A 7,425-nucleotide genomic window follows, 5' to 3' on the forward strand; every position below is an offset into this window, starting at 1 on the left:
TTCTGAAAAATTTGAATTAAAAATATATGTCATTTCTTTAAAATGATTACTTTAGTTCTATATTCTACCAATAGATGGCGCCAGCAGTAAACAGATATGCAGTCATGTCACAAACAATTAAAAATGATCTTTATGGAATAGTGCATCATCAAATGCGAATATCGGAGATTCAAGGTCACTCCCATGAAGTGGAGCGGTGATTTCACATTTTCCTTTGAAGTCACCGCTCCGATAAATTTCAGTGATATGCAATTCAATGATACAATAAATCCGGGAATAACCGATTCGTTCACTTTTCAACCCATTCACAGATCGTATCGATTGTTACTTAATATCGTGATCCAAGACCTATAATCGAAATATCACCAGTAAGATCGTATCAATCATACCCCTCCTTGAAAAGTATTGATCACTGGTATTTGAGACTTTTTGATATTGGTTACGTAATAACCGCTCGTAAAATATTCGTCATCCCTAATGCTGAACACTATTCACTTGCAGTATCTGGAGATGAAGAACTTCGGGCTCAAGAACTCCATGAATCTTTCCGAAAATAGGCAAAATCTGAGAGTCATTTATCAAAGGTGATGGCCTGATTCCTCGGAAGTAGGTGTGCACAAATTTGATAATTTACGTTTTTATTGGGAGTCATATTTTAATGGTACACTACTATTATCATCTTAGTGGGTTCCTGAAAATTTCATTCAAAAATAGCAGGTTCAATGTATTTAATTCATAATAAACATCTATTGGTAAAAATGAATTATCTCTAGTACGGAATCAACTATAAAGGCTACCATACCATTTGGCTGTAATGTGTTTCTTTGTATTGCACAAAATATTATACTAAGATTAGAATATTCTTAAGTTAATATTCTTCTTAATCGGTACTGTGAAAACGAGTAATTCAGACTGTCAGAAAAACTTTTCTGAGTCGAAATTTTTTGAAATTTGTCAATATTTTTTGTGTTTATTTAGTAGTTTTCTTTCGTATTATCAACTTGTTGGAAATTCGATTTTGAAAGCAGTTTCAGTTATTTTTATTTTACTGACAAACAAAATTTTCGAATTGGCTCATTCTTTCTGCAAAGGCACGAATGCAATTTTCTTTTCTTTATTTCTGGATTGTTTCGCATTTATTTCTTTAAGAAAACAGGTGAGATCTATTCATTTCCCTCCCTTAGTGTTGCTTTTCTCTTTTGGTTGAACCTGAATCACAAGATTGTGACTGTAAAAGAATTTGATGATAATTTCGCTCATTGAATTCAGCTAGCGATAGATTAAAAATGCATCCACAAGTTATTGAAACGGTGTTCTTTTGTTTTCTTTTTTTTTTAAACTGCTAAACCCAAATTCGAACTTCTAAGATTGGATCAAAAACAGTATGAGGAAATAAAATTTATCCTATTTAATTCTGATGCTATGTTTCAGATTCCTAAAATAATTCATTTTCTATTGTAGCATATATTAAGGAAAAAATTACCGGCACCCAAATATTTCAAATAGGAAAATTTGACCAACAAGAGAAAATTATCTTTATACAAAAGATCCAATTTGTGCTGCACAACTGTTAAATTTAGAAAGAGTTATGAATATACCTGTTACAAAGCATTCCAAATGGGAGAAGACAACCTCTAGTTTATTTGATATGCCTACCAAAATACAACTTGAAGAAATAGCAGAAGAATTAAGGAAGTACAACGATATCACCAAAATCCAGCAATTTTTAAAACCAAATGAAACACGAGAAACTTCACCCTTTCTTATCACCATTCTTCGGACTTTCTAATTCCAGATTCAATGAAAATGTGGTTCATAAATTAAAAAGAAAAAAAAATCAACTGTCCAAGGAAATGTGCAAAACGTTCCATTTTTGTTCATGACAAAAGATTTCGACACAGCAAAAGTGTGACACTTATGCGGAATATCTGATGATGATGGATGTCAGTGTCCATAAAAATGTATCAGTTGTCAAGGCGCCCACCGAGCCACGACGAAGTTTTATCCCTTATACATTAAAGAACAGCAGATATTGGATTTCAACTCTCGAAATCATATAACAGGTGAGGCTAGTAGAATTTTTAATCAATCAGCATCCACAAAATATTCTACAGCCAACCAAAACAAATGCACCAAATATCGAGATCGAAAAAACACTTAATGACAAAATATCTATTAATCAAACTATTAATAAAGAAATGGCAACGCAATCAAAAGTTCTATTCGAAATGTGTGAAAAAACAGTTGAGACTCTTCCAGAAAAGTTTTCTAACATATATAATCAGGGTGAAAAAGCTGAGGCGCCGAACAGATGAAAAAAAGCACTTATAAATCTTGTCAAATCTTACGTTGTTCTAATGCAATTAAATATAAATATTTACAGTGAAAAATCTGGAATTTAATTCTTTATTATTTCTATTCTTTTTCTCATTTTAATTTCTTTAATTAATTGCATATCAAGTTTAGAATTGATTCAATCATTTAAATAATACATAGTTCTTATTAATAAATATCCCAATTTTGCAGGGCTAATAAAGGAAAAAAAAATGTTCAATATGAGCCCCTCCAGAAATGCGAAGAATATCGAAGCGGTACGGTAACCCATCCTACAATTTTCTCTTGTGGTTAATGTGAAGCTTTGAAAGGCTGCAGATATGAATGTACGGCAATATGATTTTTTTTTTTTTTTTGGAACAGCTTTGATATACAGTCGTTTTCGCCAAAAAAATTGTTTATCGTCAAATTTTAGCGAAATGGCCAGATTTGAAAGCATAATACATGTAATCATTGAGTTTCTTACCGCAATACCAATGAACTCCATCAGAAGTAGATGCATATTTCTGCATTATCATTTGCCATCCACATCGTTCGCAAATTATATTCCTTTTAACAAAACCACTTTCTTGTAAAAAATTCAGAAAAAAAAGAAAAAAAAGGCATTTTTAGCAGACATAAAGGCAAAGAACAACCTTGTAGGATTACAGTCTTTACCTTACACGCTGTATTGTGTTTTCGGCAACTCCGTATTCTCAGGATGCAGGAGGTGGTATTTGCTAATAATATACTTTAAAGATTCCATTTTCGAAGAAACAGATATAAATATTTGAAAATACATCGAAATCGGATAACGTACCTACCAGACGTACCAACGTGCCAGATCGCGAAAACGTAGCAACAATAGATGAACGGCAAAGAACAAGCAGTAGCAGAAAAAGAAAATGGCGGCAATGTAACCCTAAGTAAAGCGCCATTGAAAAACTGCCAGCCTCGCAAAGCGCCAAATAACTGTGTATCAAAGCTAACCATTTTTTTTTCTGCACTAAATGAAACAGCATGTATTTGGTTCAGCATTACCGATAGACATAGACATTAATGTACGTGCCAATTTTTGGAGCATTTTTTTGAATTTATAATAATTTTATAAAAACAAACATATTTTTAATTATAACGGGGAATAAAATTAAAAATTTCAGTGAAGTTTTATAAGTTTTGAAAAATTCCAGTGTAGTTTTATAAGTTTTGAAATTATAAGAAATTTTTAGCTAAATTTCTGTAAATATTTACAGCTACGCCAAACATCCTCTAGTAAATTTTAATAAATATAGTTTGATTATTTTTACACATACATAACTAATACCTTTAGTTGTATTATGAAGCAAAATATTTCCAGTAACTCTAAGAGTTTTAAAAAGATTCCCAGTTTTGCAAGAAAATTCAAAATTTTTGTTAAAAATATTATCGATTTTTTTCACTAATTTAAGACTGATAAAATGATTAAATATGAATTGAAAGATTTTTATTCTAGTTCATAAGATAGAGTGAACCAAGTAAAATATTTTGGCAAAATTTCCATATATAAAAATCATTTTCAGAAACAATGTTTACCGCAAATAAGAAGAATAAAAAAAATCCAATTTCGTGAAAATGCATTTAAAGATTTCAATGAAAAAAAAAAAATCACTTTAAAATGTTTTAACTCGCCACATTTGCAGGTCAAGTACTCTATTTAAAAAAAGAAATTTAATTGATTTTATTGGCGATCATGCAGTTTTATTATAACTTTACGTTGATTTCTGATTGACCACGTACTATAGGAATCGAATATCGCGTGCTAGACGGAAAGGACGCATACCGTGTTAAATATCATTCTAGCATAATTTTGTCGAAAGTAACTTTCTTCAGATGAAATACAAAAACGCACCCACAGAAACAATTCTTATAAATTATGCAAACATTTTTAAAAAGAAATTTAAATACAATAAGAATATTATTTACTTAGTTTGTCATATTAGCGAATTTCCTTCCATATATATTTTTTTAAATCACAAAGAAAGTCATTTAACTGATTGAAGATGATAGAACTAATGGCCTACTATCATGAAACCATATACACTCGACAAATGCCATGATAAAACTTTTCTTATTTAATTACTCTTATAGTAATCCAAATAAAATAGCTGTGTACTGAAAATAATTTAAGGTATCATCGAAGAAGAATACCTTTTTGAAGTATTCTTCTATATTCCGAACAAAATATTCAAATACAAAGTATTTGATATCTGTATTTTTTATATTGCGATAATTTTTGTACACCATTATTCGACTATCATATAAACACTTTCTAAATTTGTAATTTGATATTCGCAGATCCGGATCTTTAAGGTAATAGTTATGCGTGCAATTTAGTTACACATTCCTTTAACGATAATATTGCGTTTCATTTTCGCCAAATGTTGATGCGTCGTCAAAGACAAATGTCTTTTAAAATAATTTTTTGTAAAAAAATATATGCATTATAAATAATAAACTACATTTTTATAAATTTGAGTATTTTTCGAAATCGAAAGTATTGTCCTATTTTACATGGATTCCAACACATTAAAGCAAGATTCCAGAACGAATTATGTTCATTAACTCTTTAACATCCAAGCACTTTTCAAGTGGCACTCCCTTTAACATCCAGACTTTCTCAGCGTGTCTCTGAAAGACATGAACTCTTCCTAGCTGAGGGGCAGTTACCCCCCGCACTCTGAAGTAATAAAACTGTCGACGCTCTACCTTGAATAATTGAATTGCGGTTTTCGACAATGAGATTCATTTTTCATCAGCTTAAGAGTTTTATTTTAATGTATTTATATTTTTTAGTGTCAATTGTTTCGCTCATCACCTTTGTGGTGTATTTTTTTTACAAAAAATTTGAAATTTATTCTATAATTTAGTAAATAGTTTTTTTTTTTTTTTTTTTGTAAGTTTTATGTTAGGTTTTCAAACCATTTAAATAAAAACTGGCTTTACTAGCAATTTCAAAAACATCTTTATGTTTCATTTAATTCTCAATAGGCTTTTACATTTTTTTGTTGCCAAAATTAAATAATATGTCATATATTACCATGTAAAAAATTTTTACATAGTAATCTAAAACATACATTATACATATATCAATGCAATTAGTACATTTTTTTACATAGTATAGATGTCAATACTTTTCAGTGATAAACAAGATAATGTTTTAAATCTTCATTTAATACCGAAATAAAAACAATCGTTGGATGAAAAAAATATTATTGCTCTTTTTGAAAGATGTTTCGAAAATAATATGTTCTTTCAACACTCAGCTAAGATTTTTTTTTATTGTCTTTAGCATTTTTTTTTTAGTATAAACGATTATCTTTATTGAATTTTCAAATATAAAATATTATTTTGCATTTTCGATAGTGATACTAAAAGAAAAGTTTTAAAACTTTAATTAAATTTTTAAAGAAGTTTTCACTTTTTTTTTCTCTAAAACCTTACGCATTCTTGCTTTTACATTAAATAATCGAAAAAGAATGTAGGGTAAATATAAATTCCAAAAATATCTTCATTTTGTCACTCATTTTTACTAATCTTTTAAAATATAACTATTAAAATTTTTTTCTAACCAAAGGAATATATTACGTCAAACGTTATAAATCTCATCTATCGAATTGTTTCGATAGATGAGATAACATATTTTTAAAACTTCATTTAATACGGAAATACAAAAATTTATGAAATAAAATTCGGGGGAAAAATTACTCAGCGAAATATATTTCGAAAATACATTCCTTCAGTTTTCAGCCTGAACATTTTACTAAAACATTACATTCTTCATAAACTAAATATGAAGATTTAACACATTTAAAATTACATTCATCATAAATATTATTTTTTTAGTATGAACTGTCATGTTGAATTTTTCAAGCTGAATTTCTGATTTTAAAATGTTATGTGAAGTTTTCTATAGTATTGTTAAATTTTTGAACGAAAGCTTCATATTAAATTTCCACAAATTTACACACGAGGGAATCATTTGCAAATTTTTGATAATATGTACATTATATAACATTTTTTGACTCCTCATCTCTATCTCTCTCGTTCATCTGACCCTCGTTAGTTTCATCTCCTGCTTCTTTGCTTAGAATAAACGAGAGATCAGCTAAAGTATCATTTTTTGGCCAACCATCATCTTCGCTGATAGATCACTGTCGCTTTCATCAGAATCAAGTAAAATTGCTTTAATTTCTTCTTCAGTGTGTTCACGATTTCTTTTACTCATAATGAAGAAATAATAAGCGTTTCAATACAAAAATTACTCTGATAATCCAAACACCCTATTCACAGTACATAAAATAAAGAGTAGAAATTCATAACTGAAGAGAAATTTTCAGAATGGCATCCTAAAAAGGAACTCAGTATTTATATAACTTATCTCACTCTTTGAAGAGGACGATAAAAAAAAAAAAAAAAAAATTGTGAGTATTCTTTGTCTTTTAATTCTATTTTAAAAGCGGTAGTTTGTACACGGCCTCAGAATTTCCGACAGTCCTTTGATGACAGAATAAGATGCTTGGAGTGTAAAACGACTTTCTTCTATAGTAACAAGTGTCGCTACCCATTTTGTGAGAAAACTGCGACGTGAATAGGCCGCATTGACAATGAATGGTTTGTCTTTATATCATTACAATAGTCTTACTACTGAAAAGGGCTTCTGATGCTTGTCCGAAAAATAAACAACGTGTCGGTATCCTTATATATCATTCATCGTTACCAGAGAACTTCAGTGGAAAATTTCTTTTACAAATGGCCATAAAATCTCTCCAATTTTGAACTAACAACACCTGAAAATAGAAACTAAAACGCTTTCAAAATACAAAATATACGCCAACAACCTATTTAGTGAATTCCTCCTCAACCCCTACCGCCCTAAGGCACAGGGGAAACTAAAACGCTTTCAAAATACAAAATATACGCCAACAACCTATTTAGTGAATTCCTCCTCAACCCCTACCGCCCTAAGGCACAGGGGAAACTACTGTGAAAAAGCCGCGATTGTCGAAGATAACGAGGACCTCCTGGAGTGGTCAGTAGAGTACCGCTTTTAATACCCATCTCCCCTGAAACGGC

Source organism: Argiope bruennichi, chromosome 1 (genome assembly GCF_947563725.1).
Source record: "Argiope bruennichi chromosome 1, qqArgBrue1.1, whole genome shotgun sequence".
NCBI classification, from domain to species: domain Eukaryota; kingdom Metazoa; phylum Arthropoda; class Arachnida; order Araneae; family Araneidae; genus Argiope; species Argiope bruennichi.